General features: G+C 39.9%; 1 long non-coding RNA gene across 1 annotated transcript; it reads right to left on the minus strand.

Moving 5' to 3' along the window:
* Window positions 1-13,425: 13,425 nt before the first annotated feature.
* LOC309856895 lies at window positions 13,426-20,736 on the minus strand. Its single transcript, XR_014307397.1, has 4 exons — window positions 20,657-20,736; window positions 20,263-20,322; window positions 17,788-18,026; window positions 13,426-13,766 (listed from the first exon to the last, which is right to left on the minus strand). It is a non-coding gene; the product is annotated as an uncharacterized lncRNA (long non-coding RNA).
* Window positions 20,737-24,860: the final 4,124 nt, after the last annotated feature.

Genomic DNA, 24,860 nt, shown 5'->3' on the forward strand with positions numbered 1-24,860 from the left:
GTTTCCCTAACACTATTTATTGAGAGACTGTCTTTGTCCCATAGCATTTGCTTACCTCCTTTGTCATAAATTATTTGTTCATACATGTGTAGATTATTCTGGGCTCTCGGTTCAGTTCCATTGATCTATCTATGGGTCCATTTTTATGCCAATACCATATTGTTTTGATTACAATAACTTTATAAGATAGGCTTAAATCAGGGAGTTTGATTCATGTTTGTTTTTATTCCTTAAGATTGCTCTCCTTATTTATTGAGAAATTTTTGTAGTTCCATACAAATTTTAAAGTTGTTTATTTTTTTTTGAACAGTTTATTCTATTTCTGTGAAAAATTCCATTGAAATTTTGATAGACATTGTCTAGCCATTGGGTCCTGACTATGTGTGTTGGTAGGCTTAGATTACTGATTTAATCTCCTTATTTAGTAATTGTTCTCTTTTGATTTTCTATTTCTTCATGATTCACTCACAATAGTTTGGTTCTAAGTATTTCCCCATCTCTTTAACATTTTCCAATTTGCTGGTATATAATTTTCCCCAGTAGTCTCTTATACTCATTTGTATTTCTGTGGTATCATCTATTGTAACATCTCCTCTTTCATATCTCATGTTATTTAGTTGAGGTTCTCTTTTCCTTTTTCTCTGTGTGAATCTATCTAAAGATCTGTACATTTTGCCTATCTTTTCAAAAAAGCAACTCTTAGCCTCAATGACTTTTTCTGTAGTCTTTTTTTTTTTTTGTAAAGATTTTATTTATTTATTTGACAGACAAGAGATCACAAGCAAGCAGAGAGGCAGGCAAAAGAGAGGGGGAAGCAGGCTCTCCACCGAGCAGAGAGCCCGATGCAGGGCTTGATCCCAGGATCTTGGGATCATGACCGGAGCTGAAGGCAGAGGCCCTAACCCACTGAGCCACCCAGGTACCCATTCTGTAGTCTTTTTTGTTTCCATTTCATTTACTTCCTTTTGCCCCAGATTGTTTTCTCTCTTCTAACTTTGGGCCTAGTTTGTTCTTTTTCTAGTTTCCATAGACAAAGTTAGGTTGTTTTATTTGAGGTATTTTCTGTTTCCTGATGTAGCTATGTACTGACATGAATTTCCTTCTTTTGGTGCATCCCATACATTTTGGTATGCTGTATTCCCATTTTCATTCATTCAAGGGATCATTCGATTTCTCCTTTGATAGCATATTGATTAAATCCTCACTGTTTTCAGTCTTCATCTATATGGTCCCAAGTATCACTACCTCAAGCTATGTGTGTGTTCATGATTAATGTTACATTTTATGCATAAACCAAAGGTTTTTTTTGTTTGTTTGTTTTTGTTTTTTAATTAACATATAATGTATTATTTGTCCCAGGGGTACAGGTCTGCGAATCGTTAGGCTTACACAGTCACAGCACTCACCATAGCACATACCCTCCCCAGTGTCCATAACCCAACCACCCTCTCCCGAACCCTCCCCCCGCCCCCCGCCCTGGGCCCCACAACCCTGTTTGTTTTGGGAGATTAAGAGACTCATGGTTTGGCTCCCTCCCGTTCCCACGTTGTTTCATTTTTTTTCCTTCCCTGACCCCCAAGCCCCCCACTTTGCCTCTCAAATTCCTCATATCAGTGAGATCATATGACAACTGTCTTTCACTGATTGACTTGTTTCCCTCAGCATAATACCCTCTAGTTCCATCCATGGCGTTGCAAATGGCAAGATTTCATTTCTTTTGATGGCTGCATAGCATTCCATTGTATATATATTATAAATATATACCACATCTTCCTTATCCATTCATCTGTGGATGGATATCTAGGTTCTTTCCATAACTGTCCACTGGGGACATGGCTACTATGAACATCCAGGTGCATGTGCCCCTTTGGATCACTACATTTGTATCTTTAGGGTAAATACCCAGTAGTGCAATCGCTGGGCCATAGGGTAGCTCTATTTTCAACCTTCTGAGGAACCTCCATGCTGTTCTCCAGAGTGGCTGCACCAGCTTACATTCCCACCAGCAATGTAGGAGGGTTCCCCCCAAAGGTTTTTTAATCCATTCAACAATGTCCATGTTGAGGTACATTTCAACAGCTGTGTCATTTGCTGCTTATATGGTTTTCAGTTGTATGGGATGAAAGCTTGTGTAAATGTAGTGTTTTTAGCCTGGGTTTTTTTTTTTAATATTTTAAAGGTTTTTGCTTTATTTTTTTTTTTTATATTACTAACAAAACTCCATTGTCCAGAATTCCCTTACATACACACAGAGATTGGGCACTGTTTCTAAACATCATTTCCACATTTTAGTAAATGGTTGAAAATAACTCTTCTGTCAGTCTGGTTACAATTGCAAATCCTAGTGAAGGCACTGGAAGGAACTGAGTTGTAGGTGAGCTCTTTAAAAATCCCTGTTTGGCAGTCGCCATTGTTGGTCGGTCCTCTTTAGTTCACCAAGCATTTACTAAGCGTTCACAATATGTCAGCTGCTGGTAATACCATCCCCTACTGTCTAGGAACAAATGTAGTAGCTGAGATAGACTAGACAGATAGACAGACAGTGGTTTTTTTTTTTTTTTTTTTAATTTTAAACCCATTAGTGGAATTGCTGGCCAATAAGGTATGTCTTTGTATAACTTTTTGAGAAAATGCTGAACTGTTTCCCACAATGCCTATACTATTTTATGTTTCTGGTAGTGATATGTGTGTTCTAATCATCATACTATGTTTTCCCCATCACCCACGTGTTATTGTTCTCTTTTTTCCCCAAATAGGCATTTTAGTGGTACCTCATTTTCTAAAAAGTTAGCATAGTATTTATTAGTTAAAAAATCTGTGCTGTAGTGTATTCATTTTCTTATTTATTTATTTATTTATTTATTTATTATTTATTAAGTATAGCTGACATTGAATGTTCTAGTAGTTTCAGATATGCAACATAGCATGTCAACAGTTCTCTACATTCAGGTACATTGACCAGGATAAGTTACATGTCTTACCATATCTCCCTGAGATGCTGCCTTCAGATACATACTCAAGACTGGGATTTTTGGATCAGACACTAGTTCCATTTTTAATTTTTTGTTTTCCAAAATGACTGTAACAATTTAAATTTGCATTTACACTTACACTAGTATACAAGCACTCCTTTCTTCCACATGCTTTCCAAGCACTTGTTTTCTCTTGCCTTTTTGATAGCCATTCTGACCGGTGTGAGGTGATAGCTCACACTGATTTTGTTTGCATATCCCTGGTAATTAGTGATGTTGAATATCTTTTCCTATACTGGTTGGTCTTTCTAATATATTTTCTTAGGAGAAATGTTGTCTTAGATCCTTTGACCATTGTTATTTATCTTGTTTACTTCCTAAATTTATTTATATCTTCACTTATCTCCCATTGCATTATTTTTCTTCTTTCAAGTTTTCATTTCTATTCCAGGTGGCTTACATACAGGGTAGTATTAGTTTCACGCCAATGATTTAGTGATTCATCACTTATATATAAATCCAGTGCTCATTACAAGGGCACTGCGTAATAGCCTTCACTCACTTAATCCAATACCCAGCCCAATTACCTCAGGTTATTCTCTAGAGTCCACTTCATCATTTGCTTCTCTTAAAAGTTTTTCCCATACGTTCATCTGTTTTGTTTCTTAAATTACACGTATGAATGAAATCATATGGTATTTGTATTTCTTTCAGTAACTATTTTTGTTGAGCAAAGTATTCTCTGGCTTTATCCACATCATTGCAAATGGCAAGATTTCATTCTTTTTGATAGCTGAGAAAGATAGTTATATAGATACATAGATATAGTTAGATCTTTATAGGTAGATATAGATCTAGACAGAGATCACATCTTCTTCATCCATTCATCAGTCAGTAGACACATAGGCTATTGTTGATAATGCTGCCATAAACACTGGGGCGCATGTATTCCTTTGAATCTCTATTTTTGTATCCATTCAGCAACTATCTAGTAGTGGATCTACTGGGTGGTAGGGTATTTCTATTTTTAACTTTCTGAGCAATCTCCGTACTATTTTCCAGAGTGGCTGCACCACTTTGCATGCCCTCCAGAAGTATGAGGGTTCCATTTTCTCTGCATCCATGTCAATACCTCTTCTTTCCTGTGTTATTCACTGTATCCATTCTGACAGGTGTGAGTTGATATCTCGCAGGTGGGTTTGATTTGTATTTCCTTGATGATGAGTATTTTGGGGCATTTCTTCACTTGTCTGTTAGCAATCTGAATGTCTTCTTTGGAGGAATGTGTGTTAATATCTTCCACCTTTATCTTAAGTGGATTATTTCTTTTTGGGGATGCTGAGTTTGATAACTTCTGTATGGGTTTTGGATACGAACCCTTTATTGGCATTTGGAAATATCTCCTCCCATTCCACAGCTGCCTTTTGGTTCTGTTGCTTCTTTCCTTCGCTGCACAGAAACTTTTTTTTATCTTGATTAAATCCCAAGAGTTTATTTTTGCTTTTGTTTCCCTTGCCTCTGGCATTGTTTCTAGGAAGATGTTGCTATAGGCTAGGGTCAAAGAGGTTGTTGCCTGTGTTATCCTCTAGGATTTTGATGGATTCCTCACATTTAGGTCTTTCACCCATTCTGAAATTACTTTTTATATGGTGTAAGAAAGTGGTTTGGATTCGTTCTTCTGCATGTTGCCGTCCAGTTTCCCCAACATTGTTTGTTGGAGAGACTGTCCTTTTGGCACTGGATATCTTTCCTTCTTTGTCAGATTACTTGACCATTGAGTTGAGGGTCCATTTATGGGTTCTCTATCCTATTCCATTGTCCTATGTGTATACCTTTGTACCGCTACCATACTCTATTGACCATTGCAGCTTTGTAATACAGCTCGAAGTCTGCAATGGTGATTCCTCCAGCTTTCGTTTTCCTTTTTGAAAACTGCTTCAACTATTCAGGATTTTTTGTGGTTTCTTACAGAATTTAGAATTGTTTGTTCTATCTCTGTGAAAAATGCTAGTGATTTTTTTTTAAGATTTTATTTATTTATTTGACAGAGAGAAATCACAAGTAGACGGAGAGGCAGGCAGAGAGAGAGAGGAAGCAGGCTCCCTGCCGAGCAGAGAGCCTGATGAGGGACTCGATCCCAGGACCCTGAGATCATGACCTGAGCCGAAGGCAGCGGCTCAACCCACTGAGCCACCCAGGCGCCCAATGCTGGCGATTTTGATAGGGAATGCATTAAATGTGTAGACTGCTTTGGGTAGTGTAGACATTTTAACACTATTCCATGAGCACGGAATGTTTTTCCATTTATTTGTCTCATCTTCAGTTTCTTTCAAAGTACAGATTTCAGTTTTCAGAGTACAGATCTTTACCTTTGGTTAGGCTTATTCCCAGGTATGTGAGGGGTTTTAGTGCAATTGTAAGTTCCTAGATTTCTCTTGTTGCTGCTTCACTATTGGTGTATGGAAATGCAAGAGATTTCTGTACATTAATTTTTTTTTTAAGATTTTATTTATTTATTTGACAGAGAGAGAAATCACAAGTAGGCAGAGAGTCAGGCAGAGAGAGAGAGAGAAGCAGGCTCCTGCTGAGCAGAGAGCCCGATGCGGGGCTCGATCCCAGGACACTGAGATCATGACCTGAGCCGAAGGCAGCGGCTTAATCCACTGAGCCACCCAGGCGCCCCTGTACATTGATTTTTATATCCTGCAACTCTTCTTAATTTGTGACTATGAGGGCTAGCAACTTTTGGTGGAGTCTTTCCAGTTTTCTGAATACAGTATAATGTTGTCTGTGAAGAGTGAAAGTTTGACTCCTTCCTTGCCAATCTGGATGTCTTGTCTTTGCTGTGTGATTGCTGTAACGAGGACTTCCAGTAGTATATGAAATAACCATGGTGAGAGAGGACATCCCTGTCTGGTTCATGACCATAGAAGAATAACTCTCAGTTTTTCCCCACTGAGGATGATATTAGCTAGGTGCCATTCATATGGTCTTTATGATGTTGAGCTGGGTCTCTCTATCCCTATTTGTTGAGGATTTTTATCAAGAAAAGATACTGTATTTTGTCAAATGCTTTTTCTGCATCTATTGAAAGGATCCTCTGTTTCTTATCCTTTCTTTGATTAATGTGGTGTATCATGCAGATTTTGAGCCACCCCTGCAGCCCAGAAATAAATCCCACCTGGTCATGTTGAATCATCCTGATAATCATCCTGATAATGCGCTGTTGGATCTAATTACTTAGTATCTTCTGGAGAATTTTTGCATCCATGTTCATCAGTGATATTGGCCTGTAATTCTCTTCCTTAGAGGGGTCTGTGTCTGATTTTGGAATCAGGACAATACCAGCCTCATAGAATGACTTTGGATCTTTTTCTTCCATTTTTATTTTTTGGAACAACTTCAGAAGAATATAGGTCTTAACTCTTCTTTAAATATCTGGTAGGATTCCCCTGGGAAGCTGTCTTGTCCTGGACTTTTGTTCCTTGGGAGGGTTTTTTGTTTGATTTTTGACCGAAAAAAAGAGAAAGAGAGAGAGGGAGAACAGGAAGGGGAGGGGCAGAGGGAGAGAGAGCGAGAAGCAGAGTCCTGGCTGAGCAGGTTGCTCAACACAGAGTTGGATCCCTAGGGCCCTCTGATCATGACTTGAGCCAAAGGCAGATATTTAACCAACTGATTCATGCAGTTGACCCTGTTGGGAGATTTTTGATTACTGATTCAATTTCCTTGCCACTTAGTCATCTGTTTAAGTTTACCTATTTATTCCTGTTTTATTTTTGGCGGTTTATATGTTCCCAGAAATTTCTCTATTTCTTCCAGGATATCCAATTTGTTGGCATACAGTTTTCTTAATGTTCTTTTTTTAAAAAAATTCTTTTCAGTGTAACAGTATTCATTTTATTGTACCACACCCAGTGCTCCATGCAATACGTGCCCTCCATAACACCCACCAGCTGGTTCTGCCAACCTGCCACCTCCCACCCCCTTCAAAACCCTCAGGTTGTTTTTCAGGGTCCATAGTCTCTCATGGTTCACCTCCCCTTCCAATTTCCCTCAACTCCCTTCTCCTCTCCATCTCCCCTTGTCCTCCATGCTATTTGTTATGCTCCACAAATAAGTGAAACCATATGATACTTGACTCTCTCTGCTTGACTTATTTCACTCAGCATAATCTCTTCCAGTCCCATCCATGTTGCTATAAAGTTGGGTATTTATCCTTTCTGATGGAGGCATAATACTCCATAGTGTATATGGACCACATCTTCCTTATCCATTCGTCCGTTGAAGAGCATCTTGGTTCTTTGCACAGTTTGGCGACCGTGGCCATTGCTGCTATGAACATCGGGGTAGAGATGGCCCTTCTTTTCACTACATCTGTATCTTTGGGGTAAATACCCAGGAGTGCAATGGCAGGGTCATAGGGAAGTTCTATTTTTAATTTCTTGAGGAATCTCCCCCCTGTTCTCCAAAGAGGCTGCACCAACTTGCATTCCCACCAACAGTGTAAGAGGGTTCTCCTTTCTCCACATCTCCTCCAACACACGTTGTTTCCTGCCTCGCTAATTTTGGCCATTCTAACTGGTGTAAGGTGGTATCTCAATGTGGTTTTCATTGGAATCTCCCTGAGGGCTAGTGATGATGAACATTTTTTCATGTGTCTGATAGCCATTTGTATGTCTTCATTGGAGAAGTGTCTGTTCATGTCTTCTGCCCATTTTTTGACATGATTATCCATTTTACGTGTGTTGAGTTTGAGTTCTTTATAGATTCTGGATATCAACCTTTCGTCTATACTGTCATTTGCAAATATCTTCTACCATTCTGTGGGTTGTCTTTTTGTTTTGCTGACTGTTTCCTTTGCTGTGCAGAAGCTTTTGATCTTGATGAAGTCCCAAAAGTTCATTTTCGCTTGTGTTTCCTTTGCCTTTGGAGACATATCGTGAAAGAAGTTGCTGTGGCTGATGTCAGTGAGGTTACTGCCTGTGTTCTCTTCCAGGATTCTGATGGATTCCTGTCTCATGTTGAGGTTTTTTATCCATTTTGAGTTTATCTTTGTGTACATCGTAGGAGAATGGTCGAGTTTCATTCTTCTACATATAGCTCTCCAATTTTCCCAGCACCATTTATTGAAGAGACTGTCTTTTTTTCCACTAGATATTTTTTCCTGTTTTGTTGAAGATTAATTGACCATAGAGTTGAGGGTCCATATCTGGGCTCTCTACTCTGTTCCACCGGTCTATGTGTCTTAATATTCTTTTACAATTGCTTGTATTTTTGTGGTGTTGGTTGAGATATCTCCTCTGCCACTTGTGGTTTTATTTATTTGGCTCTTTTGTCTTTTTGATAATTCTGGCTACAGGCTTATCAATTTTTTAAAAAATTTTCAAGTGACCAACTCCTGTTTTATTGATCTATTTTACAGAGTCTGTTTGTTTGCTTATCATTTATTTCTGCTTAAGCTTTATTATTCCCTTGTTTTGCTGTCTTTAACCTTCATTCTTTTTCTAAATCCTTTGGGTAAACGTCTAGGTTGTTTTTTTCTTTTTTTTTTTTCGGGTTACTCTTGCTTCTTGTGTTTGACCCATAGTGGTCTATGTTTCCCTTTTAGGACTGCTTTTTCTGTATCCCATAGGTTCTGGGAGGTTATGTTTTCATTTTCATTTGTTTCCATGTATTTTTTTAATTTTTTAAAATTTTTTAATAAAGATTTTATTTATTTATTTGGCAGAGAGAGATGACAAGCAGGCAGAGAGGCAGGCAGAGAGAGAGAGGAAGCAGTCTCCCCGCCGAGCAGAGAGCCCGATGCGGGGCTTGATCCCAGGACCCTGGGATCACGACCCAAGTGGAAGGCAGCGACTTAACCCACTGAGCCACCCAGGCGCCCCTGTTTCCATGTATTTTAAAATTTATTCTTTCATCTCCAGGTTGATCCATTCATTCTTTAGTAGCTTTTTGTTTAACTTCCATGTATGTCTCATCTTTCCAAGTATTTTCTTGTGGTTGGCTTTAAGTTTCGTGGGGTTGTGGTCTGAAAATACACATGGCCTGTTGTCAATGTTTTTGTACTTGTGAGGGCAGCTTTGTGGCCCTGTATGTGATCTTGTCAGGAGAGTGTTTCATGTGCACTCAAAAAGAATGTGTATTCTGCTGCTTTAGGATGAAATCCTCTGAATAGATGTGTTAAATCCATCTGGTCCAGTGTGTCATATGAAGCCCTTGTTTCCTTGAGGATTTCATCTTAGATGATCTGCCCATTGACACATTTGAAAGGGGGGTTTAAGTTCCCGTTATTATTGTGTTATATCCATGGGTTCCTTCGTGTTTTTTAATTAATTGGTTTATATATTTGGGTGCTCCTGAATTTGGATCATAAATATTTACAATTATCGGAACTTCTTCTTGGATAGACCCATTAATTATGACTGAGTGCCCTTCTTCATCTCGTTACAGTCTGTTGTTTCAAATCTAGTTTATCTGATTCAAGTATTGCTACCCAAGCTTTCTTTAGACGTTCATTTGCATGAAAAATATTTTTCCATTGCCTCACTTCCAATCTTCAGGTCTAAAATGAGTCTCTTGTAGGCAGCAGCATATAGATGGATCTTATTTATTTATTTATTTTTAAATCTATTCCGACACCCTCTGTCTTTTGATGGGAGCATTTAGTCCACTGACATTTAGAGTGATTATTGGTAGATCTGAGTTTAGTGCCTTTTTGTTGCTTGTTTCTTCATTGCTTCTGGAGATTTCCTATGTTCTTTCTGTGTTCTCACTCAAAGAGTCCCCTTTAATATTTCTTGCAAGGCTCTTTTAGTGGACATGAACTCCTTTAGTTTTTGGTTTTGTGGGAACCACAAATTCAGCATGATATTCAGAATGATAGCCTTGCTGCATGGAGTATTCTTGGCTCCAGGGTTTCCCCATTGAGCACTCTGATGATCCCTTCCAGCCTGTGAAGTTTCTGTTGAGAGGTCTACCACTGGGCATACGGGTCCTTATAAGTTAAGGATGACTTTGTCCTGCTGCTTTTTGGATTTTTTTTCTTTATTGCTGTATTTTGCAAATTTAACTACAGTGTCTTGATGTTGACCTGCTTTTGTTGATTTTGATGGGAGTTCCCTGTGCCTGCTGGATCTGGGTGTCTATTTCCTTCTCCAGATTTGGCTGATGTGGTCATCTATATTTCCTTGCATAAATTGTCTGCCCCCTTCTCTCTCTCTTCTTCTGGGACACCTATGGTATGAATGCTGTTATGTTTGATGGAGTCACTGAGTTCCCTACATCTATTCTCCTGATTCATAATTCTTCTCTCTTTTGTTCAGCTTCATTATTTCCCATTATTTTATCTTTTATATCACTTGTGGTTCCTCTGCTTCTTCCATTCTTGTGGTCATTCCATCCAGCCTGTTTTCAGTCTCAATTATCTCATTTTCCATGTCTGACTGATTGCGTTTTAGCTCATTTATTTCTGTGGTAAGAGCTTCCCTGAAATCTTCCATTCTTTTCTCAAGCCCAGGCTGTGTCCTCCTGATCGTTGCCTGAAATTCTCCATCATACATATTACTTATATCTGTTTCCCTTGGATCTGTGGTTGAAACCATTTCTTGCAGTTTCATAGGGGGTGAATTCATCCATCGTGGCATTTTGGCTAAGTTTCTGTCTTCTTCATTGTGTTAGAAAAGCCTGTATATCCTGTTTCCTGCTTCTGAGAGAAATGCCTTTATGAAGAAGAGGTTATGTATTGTCCAGGGCCACTGTCACTATCAGGGAGTGTCATTGGTATGTACTCTGCTGCTGTGTCTTGGCTAGTCTAGCCTTCAGACCAGTTGTCTGCAGAGGTGCTCCAGGTCTGCAGTGGACAGTGTTTGGCCCTTGGCCACAGGGTGGCAAGTTTTAAGTAGGTGTGCTCTGCTCTCTGCTTGTGAAATGAGACCTGATGCTGCCTCCACTGGAACTGAAGACTTGCAGCATTCTCTGGTGGGGAGATGTGGTGTGGGCATAGTTTCCTGCTGGTCTTCTGGGAAAGGGGGCCCATTGCACTGGGACTGAGGCAAAATTGGTCATGAAGGGCTGCGGTGGGACCAGGGATAAGCAGGTTAAGCAGCCTGTGTTGGCACTGTGGCAACAAATGTGGTTTTGTGTCGATACTGAGAGGTGGGACAGGGGAATGTCACTTTTGGCCCTAGAGAGGAGCCTCTGTGCTTGTCCCTCCCCGGAAAGTTCCTGAAGAAGAGCAAACAATCTCCTCTGTGTGTGTCCCAGGCAACCCTCAGGTCTCTGCCTTCACACTGTCTGCCTGTGGACAATTTGCCTGCCTTGTCTCCAGGAGCAGTGAAGTGCTTCTGGGCTCTCTCCCAACCAGGCATGACTTTCAAAACTCCAGGCTCAAGGGACATGCAATGTGAAGGACCTGGAAGGGAGGGTGTCACTGCATTGGGACTGAGAGAGGCTTGACTGAGAAGGACAGTTGCACCAAAGTGTGTGAGTGTGTGACCTGGAGAAAGCAAGCTAGGCAGCAGGGTTGTGGCAGAGCTGCCCTTCAAAGGTGGCTGTGCATTTATTCCGAGGGGAAGGGGAAGAAAATGGCACTGCTGGCTCCTTTGTCTCTGCAGAGGTGACTCCACAAACAATATCTCTCATGGGTGCACGCCATGAGAGGGGCATAATGCTCCCCCCACCGCCTGTGTGCCCCAGTTGTTCCTCAGATTATGCCATCTGCCCCCCAGGGTTGTGTGCCTGTCTTTTGAACAGGATTAGTTTTGCATTCTCAGTTCTCTATCACAACCGAGCTTGTTAACCTTTAAGTCTCCAGTATTCAAGCCCCACTGGTTGCAAAAACTCATGAAGATCAGCCTTTCATATTTTCCTAGCCAATGAGTTTGGGGACATATTCTCACCATTCTCTATGACCATGGCTCTGTCCCCTTCACGGCACCCAAAATCTGCTCCTCTCCTAACCTATATCTTGACACTTCTGCCTTCTTCAGTGTGGCTTCTTCTCTCCCTCTAGTTGTGGAGTTTGTTCCCTCTGTCCTCAGGTTAATTTGTTCGGTATTCAGAATAGATAGTTATCTAGGTATGGTTGCCGGACATCATGAACCAAGAGTTCACCTATTGTGCTGCCATCTTAACTCCCCCCCCATTTTTGTCATAATCTTTATTATTTCCTTTCTTTTGGTGACTTTAAACTTAGTTTTCTCTTCTCCCTTTTATCTCCTTTGATGTGTGAGATTACCCCTCCCCGAGATATTTTCTTAGCATAGGTATTTGTCACTATAAAATTCCGTCGTGGAACTACCTTTGATGCATCCCAAAACTTTTTGTAGATTGTTTTCCTTCTTCATTTGTTTCATGATATTTATTGGTCTCCTTTTGATTTATTTGATTCATTGGTTATTCATGTGTATATTGCTTGTGAATTTCCAGCTTTCTCCTATTATTGATTTATTATTTCATAACATAGTTATGAAAATTTTAAGCAAATATGCTTACAAATTTTTATTGTTTATTTTTTGAGAGAAAGAACAAGCAGAAGGAGAGGGAGAAGCAGATTCACTGCTGAGCAGAGAGCCCAATGCTTGGACTCAATCCCAGGCCCCTGGGTTCATGACTCGAGGCAAAGGCAGATGCTCAATCGACTGAACCACTCAGGCATCCCAGAAAAGATACTTGATATGATTTCGGTCTCCCTAAATTTGTTCAGATTTGTTTTGTGACCTAACATAGATCTATCCTGGAGAATGTTCAATGTGTGTTTGAGAAAAAACATGTTTTCTTTTGCTATTGGATGGAATATGCTGGGTGTTCCTATTAAGTCATTTTTATTTAAAGTATAATTCAAGTCCATTATTTTTTTAAATTGATTCTCTGTCTGATCTATCGCTTTTGCAACATGGAGAATTGAGGCCCCTATTATTATTACTGAATTGCTTTCCCTTTTTGCCTGCAAAGCTATTAACAATTGTAAAAGATATTTATGTGCTACAGTACTAAGTGCATCTAAAGGGATTTTAGATGCATCTAAGTGCATCTAAAAGGATTTAAAAATCCTTTTTGTTGCATTGACAACATTGGCATTATATGAAGACCTTACCTTTTGTTAAATCTTTGACTTAAAAGTCCATTTTGCCAATGATACAAGTGTATGACTCCTGTTCCCTTGTGGTTTTCACTTTCATAAAAATTTCTCCCCATCTCTTTACTTTCAGCTTATGTGTGAATTTGGTGCTGAATGAATCCCCACTAGGCAACATATAATTGGGTGCCTTTTAAATTGTTATTTATTCAGCTACTCTTTGTTTTAATTGTAGAATTTAAACCATTTATATGTAGAGTAATTATTGGTAGACTTAGGATTGCTATTTTGTTCATTGTTTTAAAGTTCCTTTATTCCTCCCTGCTACTATTGCTCCATTTCTTTGTGAGTTGAGTTTTCTGTCGTGGTATACTTTGTGTTCATTTTTATCACTTGTGTATTTATTATAAATTTTTGCTTTGCTATTGTCATGAGCATTTTATAATACTTTGTGATTATAATAGCCTATTTTAACCTGATAACAATTTCAATTGCAAAGAGAAATTGGTAATTTTTCAGATTTATTTATTTATCTGACAGAGGGAGGAGGAGAAGGAGAGACAGAGAGTGAGCGAGCTTAAGTAGAGGGAGTGGCAGGCAGAAGGAGAAGCAGGCTCCCCACTGAGCAGGGAGAACAACATGGGGCTCGATCCCGGGACCCAGAGATCATGACCTGAGATGAAGGCAGACGGTTAGCCACCTGAGCTACCCAGGCTCCCCTGCAAAGAGAAATTGCACACAATTTACATTTTACGAATTTCCACACATTTACTTGGCTACAGCTGTGTTTTTTGTTGTTTTTGCCGCAATTTACATATTTAAAGATATTTTATATCCATTAACAAAATGTATTTTTTAAACTTTAATAAGGTACTTCAAACTTCTGTCTTTTTAAGTAGTTTACAAACCAGTATAAGTTACTTATACTGGTTTGCAAATGGGATTACAAAGCACCATTACATTTTTAGGATATTTACCTTTACCAGTGAGTTTCATACTCCTATATATTTTCATGTCACTAATCAGTGTCCTTTCATTTCTCCTTCAAGAACTGTATCATTTACCTCCCCTTTGGTAACCATCAGCTAGTTCTCTAGAATTAAGAGTCAGTTTCTTGGTTTTTTGCTCTCTTTTTTCCCTTTATTCGCCTGTTTTGTATCTTAAATCCCACATATGAATGAAATCATTGTCTGACTGATTTATTTCACTAGCACTTTACTCTCTAGCACCATGCATAAATATTGATCAACAGATGAATGGATAGAGAAGATGTGGTGTATATAGAGAGTGGAATATTATTCAGCCATGAAAAGAATGAAATCTTGCCGTTTGTAAGGACTGTTTTTCTGAGTTCAGAGTTTTCTGTATGAGTTCTCCGAAAATGAAGCTTCCTTTTAAGTGATTGTTTTTGGGTTCCTTTTCAGGGTAACGTACAGAAGCCTATTTCCTTGGCCTTAGTTAGCGGGAAATTATTGTGTTCCTTTGATGTTATCATGTTTCCTTGCTTTTTAATTTTTTGGGTTGCCTTTCATTGATGTCTGCACATTTGAGGAAGTAGCCCCCTACTTCAGTCTTTTCAGATCGGTAGGCAGGATTTCACCTGAATGTCAGTACCAGCTGGGTGGGTGCAGTATGTCTGATTCCTGAGATGGCACAGAGATGAGATCTCCATAGAGCTCCATCAGCTCACATTGATTCTTGGGAGACTGTAAGTGTGTTTTGTGGCCAACAGTTAGTGATTGTGCAGGTGGCAGTGCTGTATAGGGTCAGAGCGATCCTCAGAAATGAAAGCTGATACAGTCTTCCTCTTCTTTTTTGGGGTGAAGTCTTAGCAAGGTGAAAGTTCTTGGGCCCAGATCTGGCACTACACTTAAAGCACCAGCAGCTCCACAGTCCTATGATTAGGACCCGTGGTAACCACCATAATACCTGGATAGTGGGGGCATAGATGCCTTGCTACAGCAGTGGCAATGGTGTCTGAGGCACAGAAGTATGCATATCTCTAGTGGAACTGACTCCTCACCTTCTAGAATTTCCACTGGCTGCAGTGCAGGAATACAGCTGAGTATTGGCCTGAGAGGATAGGATGCAGTGGTGGGTTTGGCACAGGGCTCAGGATACAGTTGGGCACAGGACTCAGGGTACAGTTGCAATGCAGCCTGGGAATGGTGAGTCAAAGTCCCAACTATGTCCCCAGGGGAAGTTTTGGAACAGCAGCAGCATATCTCTGGTGATGGCTCATTAAAGCCACATGTTGGGATCCTGGCTATGGAATGCGGGGCAATAGCAATGTCGCCCCAGCACTGGTGGGTAAATCCATGACCAATGACCATAGGGCAGGGGCACAGATCAGTGGCAACTTAGACTCAGTAATGCCATGTGAAATCTGTGACCTGGGGCCCAGGGTGGGATACAGAACAGCAGTGGCTCTGCTTTGGGTCAAAGCTATTATCTGTAACCTGAGAGAAGGGCTCAAAAGAATGACAGCTCCATTCCCATATATAGCAAGGCACTATATCCAGTCCCAGAGAGTGGGCTGCAGTGGTAACGGGGGCCCTTGGGAGCAGATCTCTCTGTAGTAGTAGCTCAAGATTTAGAGAGTAGGCAGATGAAGGAGTGGAGACTGCAACAGCTCTGTCAGCTGGGTTCAGCATTGGTTAAGACTCCGAGGTCCTTGCTGTCAAAGGCTCCTGAGATTCTCCTGTTTTTCTTTATCCCTTGGGGTGAAATCCCTCTGAAGGAGTTCCTCTTGACATCACATTGTTCTGGACTAGGTGATAAGGTGATGCAGGGAAGATGCTTCCTGTACTTTTCTGGGTGGTTGTACTCATTAAAAAATCCAAAAAACAAGAACAAGAACAACAACAGAAGTGCTCTCCAGGGTGTCTGTTGCTACTTCATTATAATAAAGAACTTTCTGAGAGCTATTTTTGTTGGTTTGTTGTTTATTGCATATTGGTTTTGTGAGGGGAAATGACAGTTGGATTTCTTAACCTCCACCTTGTTGACATCACCCTATTTTTCCTTTCTAAGACAGTAAATATCAAAAGATATAACCCATAGAAACAAGAATCCGGGCTCCTAGGTGACTCATTGGGTTAAAGCCTCTGCCTTCACTCAGGTCATGATCTCAGGGTCCTGGGATACAGCCCGGCATGGGCCTCTCTGCTCAGCAGGGAGCCTGCTTCCCCCTCTCTCTCTGCCTGCCTCTCTGCCCACTTGTGATCTTTGTCTGTCAAACAAACAAACAAACAAATAAATAAATAAATAAATAAAATCATTAAAAAAGAGAAGAAGAAGCAAGAATCCCTTACGAGTCCCCAATAATCCTTTAGAGTGTATAGTCCTGAGGCCAAAATGATGGAGAATTGTTGCCACAGTGCAAATGTCCTAGGTGAATTCTTCTAAATACCACATTTTCTGTTGTTGTTGCTGAGTCCTTATTGTCTCCACAGTCCTTTTGTTTAAATTCCCAGAAATTCTATTAAAAGAATCCCTCCAGTAACACCAGTGTTGCAAGACAGGACCTTATGTCTTGATAGGCTTTGAACTCCTTAAACCCAGTGCAGAGCTTGGCACTCACAGGCAAGGATTATTAAGGATTTAAGATTGCCAAGGATTATTAAGATAGTTGAAGCTGTATAAAAAGTCTGCAGGAGGTGGGGCGCCTAGGTGGTTTAGTTGTTAAGTATCTGCCTTCGGCCTTGGGCATGATCCCAGGGTTCTAGGATCAAGCCCCACATTGGGCTCCCTGCACAGAGGGGATGCTACGTCTCCCTCTCCCAATTCTCCTGCTTGTGTTCCCTCTCTCTTGCTGTGTGTCTCCCTGTCAAATAAATGAATAAAATGTTTAAAAAGAAGGGGCACCTAGGTGGCTCAGTGGGTTAAGTCGCTGCCTTCGGCTCGGGTCACAATCTCAGAGTCCTGGGATCGAGTCCCGCATCGGGCTCTCTGCTCAGCAAGGAGTCTGCTTCCTCCTCTCTCTCTCTCTGCCTTCTCTGCCTACTTGTGATCTCTCTCTGTCAAATAAATAAATAAAATCTTAAAAAAAAAAAAAGTCTGCAGGAGGAATACAGTCTGCACTCACCTCACCAAGTCCCGGTCTTGGCACAGACTTGTTATCCCTGTTGAAGCACCATCTGGTAATAACAGATGACCTTGGAGTGGCACCATTTTCTAGAGTGGACTAAGGCACTCTATGAACTTGTAGTGGAACTAGGCACTCTAAATTCTAGAGGTGTTTTGTTCCAATTTTTAACTCCATTTTGCTAAAAATTGGTTCGAAATGGCTAAGAAAATAATGGTCTCATATGACCACTAAATACAGAGGAAGAAAAACAACTGCATTCGGTGTTTTGTTTGAGTAGTGTCTCTTGGCTATTTAAAAAGGAGCAAAGGAGAGAGGGGTGTAAAATTACAATGTAGGAAGATCCTGAACTTACCCTTTTGCACAGACGCAGTGAATGGATACCTATGTCTAGGTCAATTCCTTCTGAAGAAGAACTGAGAGCCAACTGAATAGTTTCTGCCCAAAGGAGGGGGTGGGGACCATAAGGAATGGCAGAAGAGACACAGACATGATAAAGAAGGGAACTCCCATACCTAATGCTGTAAAGCTTTGTGGGGAGGGTTAGTGCTGTGGATGTGGTGCAGGCTGGACACCACAAAAAGAACAAAAAACAAACAAACAAAAAATCAAGGGCAGTGAGAGACTAGAAGTGGATGAAACTCACTTACTGCCAAAGGTTATCTGCCAAATGGTGGACTTCTGCTTGTACTCAGTATGGTCAAAGGTACTGGTGAACATCATCGTTATGTTCCCCCACGACCATGATCGTGCAGATGGGAGTGATGTCCAGGTGCTCTTCTGGGCCACCTCAGCAAGCTCCAGACTCTTAGCCCACAATAGATCCAGCTGTCTTCCCAAAAAATCACCTGGATGTGGCTCCCCCAGCTCCAGCAATCTCACCAAGGCTGCTCTGGAATGACATACACCAGGAACCCACCAGCCTATACCCACTCTAGCTCCACCCATCCCATCATGGTGACCAAGGCACAAGCACTTCAGGACACCCAAAACCCATGTCCTCTTTGACTCCAGCCATGCCCCAGCTTATGCCTACACCAGATTTACCTTCTCATCAGGGCCACCTGGGTGAGGAGTGTCCCCTGGAACCCTGGCCCATACCTACTTCAACTCCAGTGATATTGCTTGGGTGCTCTCAACATTCAGTGTCCTGCCCCACACCCTCCCCAGCAGGAATCTTGCCACGGTGGCCCCAGCAGGGAATAATTCAGGATTCCCTGGCCTCCATCTGCTTCAGCTCCAGCCATCCCATCAGAGTGCCACGGCCCATCTCTGCTTCAGCTCAAGCCATCCTGCCAGAGAAGCCCCAGAGGACAGTGCTCCAGGAACACCTGGCCAGTGCCTGCTTCAGCTCCAGCCAGGCCACCAGAGTAGCCCTGGCATAGAGTGCCCTGGGATCCACAGCCAACTCCTACTCCCAACCAGCCAAAACTGCCAGGCATGCACAGAGGATGTTCATACACACAACCACATCTTCAAAACTGGCAGAAGCAGATGTTTTATGTAATTTTTAGAAACCAACACAGAGAAGGAAGTAAATGAAGAGACAGAGAAATAAATTCCAATCAAGAGAAGAAGACAAAACATTCAGGAAAAGAATTAAACGAAATAGAGAAAATCAACTTACCCAGTAAAGAGTTCAAACAACAACAACAACAACAAAAACAAAACAAAACAAAACAAAACAAAACAAAAAAACCCAAAGCAGGGGTCAAAAAGATGCTCACTGAACTTGGGGAAGAGTGGATAAACTGTGAGAAACTTAAAACGATATAGAAAATATAAAAAGGAACCAGTCAGAATTAACAAATAATACCTGAAATGAAAGTACATTAGAGGGAATCAACAACAGATTAGCATAAGCAGAACAACAGATCAATGATCTGAAAGAGGGGGTTATGGAAACCACACGAGCTGAACAGCAAAAAGGAAAAAAAAAAAAAAGACAATAAATTAAGGGATCACGGGACATCAAACTTACTAATGTTTGCATTAAAGAGGTCCCAGAAGGAGACAAGAGATAAAAAGTGGCAAACAACTTATATGGAGAAATAATAACAAGGAACTTCCCTAACTGGAGGACATCCAGATCCACAAAGCATAGAGAGTCCTAAAAAAGATAAAGGAAAGTCCACAACAAAACCCATCATAGCTATAAATGCAAAACCTAATGATAGAGAATCTTAAAAGCAGCAAGAGCAAAGCAACTTGTTACATACAAGAGGAAACCCCATAAAGCTATCAGCTGACTTTCACAAGAAACTTTGCAAGCCAGAAAGAAGCAGCATGATGTATTCATACAAGTAAAAGAAAAACAACCCACAGAAAGAATACTCCTCTGGCAAAGTCATCATTTAGAGTTGAAGGAGAGGGGCGCCTGGGTGGCTCAGTGGGTTAAAGCCTCTGCCTTCGGCTCAGGTCATGGTCCCAGGGTCCTGGGATCGAGTCCCACATCGGGCTCTCTGCTCAGCGGGAAGCCTGCTTCCTCCTCTCTCTGCCTGCCTCTCTGCCTCCTTGGGATCTCTGTCTGTCAAATAAATAAATAAAATATTTAGAGTTGAAGGAGAGAGAAAGTGTTTTCCAGAAAAAAATTAAAGCAATTCATTACGTGTCAACCCGCCTTACATGAAATGTTCAAGGGATTTCATTAAGTGGAAAAGAAAAGAGCATAACTAGAGGTAAGAAAGTTATGAAAGGAAAAAACTTCACCGGTAAAAGCAATGAAATTGCAAAGGTTGTAAGTCAATATAAAGGCTAAAAGACAAAACTAGTAGAATCAGTAGTAATCAAAAGGTAGTTAAGGAATTCACAAAATATAAAAACTACAAAATATGACATTGTATACATAAAAGATGGAGGAGTAAAACTGTAGGGCTTTAGAATATGTTTGAACTTCAGCAAGCGTCAAGTTAGTATAGACTGAAATACTTATAGTATTACTTAAAAACCTAATGGTAACCGCAAACCAAAAACCTGTAATAAATACATAAGAAAAAAAAAAAAAAGAGAAAGGAATCCAACCTAATGACAGTCAGCAGTCATAAGGAAAGAGAGCAAGAGAAGAAGAAAGAAATGGGAAAAGTACAAAACAAACAGAAACCAATTAACATGATTTCAGTAGTACCTACCTATTGATAGGTTTCTTCAATGTAAAGGACCTAAATGTTCCAATCAAAGAAATAGGATGACTGGAAAAATTGAAAACAAACAAACAAACAAACAAATAAGATGTTTATATCTTGATGATGGATGGAAAAAAAAATATTTCATGCAAATAAGAATGAAAAAAGTAGGGTAGCAATATTCATATCAGACAAAATGCTTTAAAACAGACTATATAATGAGACAAAAAGGGCACTACATAATGATGACGGGATCTATCCAACAAGAGAACACAACAATTGTAAATATTTTTATCCCAAACATAGAAGCAACTAAATTTATAAACTATGTATTAGTAGACATAAAGGCGGAAATTAAATGTAAAACAACAATAGTTACGGATGCTAACACTCCACTTACATGAATGGATTAATCATCTGGAGAGAAAATCAACAAGGAAGCTACGGCTTTGAATGACACCTTCCATTCAGTTGGACCTGACAAATACATACAGAACATTCCATTCAAAAACAGCAGAATACACATTCTTTTCAAGTACACATGGAACATTATCTAAAACAGATCATATGTCAGGCCCCAAACAAGTCTCAATACATTTAAGAAGATTAAAGTGACAAGTATCTTTTCAGACGATAAGAGACTGAAAATCAATTACAGGGGTAAAAAAATGGAATACACCAACATGCTGCAAAACAACTAGTAGGTTGATACAGAAGTGAAAGAGAAAATAAAATGTACATGGAGACAAATGAAAATGCAAACACAGTGGTTCAGAGTCTTTGAAACACAGCAAAAGCAGTTCTGAGAAGTTAGCTTATAGCAATCAGGTATACCTCAAGAAGCAAGAAATGGCTCAAATAATCCAAGCTTACATTTAAAGGAATTAGAAGAATACACAAGCCAAAAACTAATAGAAGGGAGGAAATAATAATAAGGATTAGAGAAAAAAAATGAAATAGAGACTAAGAAAGACAGTAGAAAAGATCAAAGAGGCTAAGAGCTTTTGAAGAGGTTAACAAAAATGATAAAACTTCCTTCAGACTCATCAATTAAAAAAAAAAAAGACACACTATTCAAATAAATAAAATAAGAAATGAAAGAAAAGGGGATTAAAACCAGCACCACGGAAATGCAAAGGACATTAAGAGAATACTATGAAAAATTATGTGCCAACAATTGGTCAAGCTGGAAGATAAGAATGTATTTCTAGAAACATTCAATCTTCCAAAACAAGATTCTGTGTCTTCTTCCAAGACACAGAAACTCTGAACAGTATTAAGTATTAAGAAAATTGGTAATTAAAAACTAACAAACCACTGTCCAGGAACTTCATGGCTTCATGAGTAAATTATACCAAAAATTTAAGGAAGAACTCATATCTACCCTTCTCATGCTATGCCAAAAAACAGAAGAGAAATGAAAAAATGCAAAATTTTTCTATGAGGCTAGCATTACCCTGGTAAGAAAACCACAAAGACACTGCAAAAAAGGAAAATTAAGGACCAATATGAAAATAAATGCAAAACCACCCCATTAAAGCAGTGACAAACCAAATTTAACAATACATTAAAAAATCATGAAGTCCCAAAAGTTCATTTTCGCTTTTGTTTCCTTTGTCTTTGGAGACAGATCTTGAAAGAAGTTGCTGTGGGTGATGTCGAAGACGTTACTGCCGAGGTTCTCCTCTAGGATGCTAATAGATTCCTGTCTCACGTTGAGGTCTTTTATTCATTTTGAGTTTATCTTTGTGTTCAGTGTAAGAGAATGGTTGAGTTTCATTCTTCTATATATAGCTGTCCAATTCTCCCAGCACCATTTATTGAAGAGACAGTCTTTTTTTCCACTGTATATTTTTTCCTGCCTTGTTGAAGATTATTTGACCATAGAGTTGAGGGTCCATATCTGGTCTATGCACCATGATAAGTGGTATTTATTCTAGGGATACCAGGGTGGTTCAATCTCCACAAATCAATCAATGTGATATGTCTACATTAACAAAATGAAGGATTAAATTACATGCTTATCTCAATAGATGCAGAAAAGCCTTTTGACAATATTCATTATTTGTTCCTGATTAAAACTTTGAACAAAGCAAATATACAGGGAAGATAGCCAACCATCATAGAGGCCCTATGTGACAAACCTTCAGCTAACATCATGTTCACTGGTGAAAGCTGAGGAGAGCTTTTCCTCTAAAGTCAGAAACAAGACAAGGATATCTGCTCTCACCGCTCTTACTCAACACAGGACTGGAAGTCAGAGCTGTAGCGATCAGACAAGAAAAAGGCATCCAGATTGGTAGAGAACTTATTCTTTGATAGAGAAGTTTATCTGCAGATGACATGACACCATCTACAGAAAACCCTAAAGACTCTACCAAAAAGCTATTAGAACTGACAGAGGAATTTGATAAAGTTACAGAATACAAAATTAATATCCAGAAATCTGTTGTTTCTATCCATGAATAACAAGGAACCAGAAAGAGAAATTAAGACACCAACGCCTTTTACAATTGCACTCTAAAAGATATATTACCTAGCAAAATCATGAACCAAAGAGGTAAAGACCTGTACCCTGAACACAATGAGATGTGGATGAAGGAAATGAAAGATAACACAAATAAAAGGAAGTGCATACCATGTTCCTAGATTGGAAGATTTAATAGTGTTAAAATGCAATCCATATCCAATGCGATCTACAGACTCAATGTGATCTCTATCAAAATAACAACATTATTTTTCACAGACTAGAAAAAGTAATTCTACAAATTGTGTGAAACCACCAACAACCTCAAATAGTCAAATCAGTCAAGAAGGAAGAGCGGAGCTGAAAGGATCACAATTCCAGGTTTCAAGATATGCCACAAAGCTACATTAGTCAAAACAGTATGGTATTAGCACAGAAACAGGAGGCCAATGGAATAGAATAGAGAGCAAACAAATAAACACACTTATATACAGTTACTAAATATACAACAAAGAATGCAAGGATATGTATTGGGGAAAGGACAATCACTTCAGTAAACAGTGCCAGGAAAACCAGACAGCTTCATGCAAAAACAACAAAACCAGCAACTACTTCTCCTTCTCCTTCTTCTTCTTCTAAATCTGGGCAATATTTCTTTTTCTTTTTAATTTAAAATTTTTTAAAATTTGTTTTCAGGGTTCGAGAATCATTGTTTATGCACCACACCCAGTGCTCAATGCAATACGTGCCCTCCATAATACCCACCAACAGTCTCACTCAACCTCCCAACCCCCACCCCTCCAAAATCCTCAGATTGTTTTTCAGAGTCCATAGTCTTTCAAGGTTCATCTCCCCCTTCAATTTCCTTCAACCCCCTTCTCCTCTCTAACTCCCCATGTTCTCCATGTTATCTCTTATGCTCCACAAATAAGTGAAACCATATGATAATTGACTCTCTCTGCTTGACTTATTTCACTCAGCATAATCTCTTCTAGTCCTGTCCATGTTGCTACAAAAGTTGGGTATTCATCCTTTCTGATGGAGGCATAATACTCCATAGGGTATATGGACCACATCTTCCTTATTCATTTGTCCATTGAAGGGCACCGTGGTTCTTTCTAAAGTTTGGCAACTGTGGCCATTGCTGCTATTAACATTGGGGTATATTCACTATATCTGTATCTTTGGGGTAAATATCCTGTCGTACAAGTGCATTACAATTTTTTAATTTCTTAATGAATATCCACACTGTTTTTTTTTTTTTTTTTAGATTTTATTTATTTATCAGAGAGAGAGAGGGCGAGAGAGCAAGCACAGGCAGACAGAATGGCAGGCAGAGGCAGAGGGAGAAGCAGGCTCCCTGCCATGCAAGGAGCCCGATGCGGGACTCGATCCCAGGATGCTGGGATCATGACCTGAGCCGAAGGCAGCTGCTTAACCAACTGAGCCACCTAGGCGTCCCCCCACACTGTTTTTCAAAGAGGCTGCACCAACTTGCATTCCCACCAACAGTGTATAATAGAGATTCCCTTTCTCCACATCCTCTTCAACACACGTTGTTTCTTGTGTTGCTAACTTTGGCCATTCTAATTGGTGTAAGGTGGTATCTCAATGTGGTTTTCCTTTGAATCTCCCTGATGGCTAGTGATGATGAACATTTTTTCAGGTGTCTGATAGCCATTTGTATGTCTTCATTGGACAAGTGTCTGTTCATGTCTTTTGCCCATTTTTTGACACGCTTATCTGTTTTGCACGTGTTGAGTTTGAGAAGTTCTTTATAGATCCTGGGTATCAACCTTTTGTCTGTACTGTCATTTGCAAATATTTTCTCCCATTCCGTGGGTTGCCTCTTTGTTTTGTTGACTGTTTCCTTTGCTGTGCAGAAGCTTTTGATCTTGATGAAGTCCCAACAGTTCATTTTCGCTTTTGTTTCCTTGGCCTTTGGAGACATGTTGTGAAAGAAGTTGCTGTGGCTGATGTCAGTGAGGTTACTGCCTTTGTTCTCTTCCAGGATTCTGATGGATTCCTATCTCATGTTGAGGTCTTTTTTCCATTTTGAGTTTATCTTTGTGTTCAGTGTAAGAGAAGGGTCGAGATTCATCTTCTACATATAGCTGTCCAGTTGTCCAAAGCACCA

The sequence above is a fragment of the Mustela nivalis genome (assembly GCF_964662115.1).
Source record: "Mustela nivalis genome assembly, chromosome: Y".
Taxonomy (NCBI): Eukaryota; Metazoa; Chordata; class Mammalia; order Carnivora; family Mustelidae; genus Mustela; species Mustela nivalis.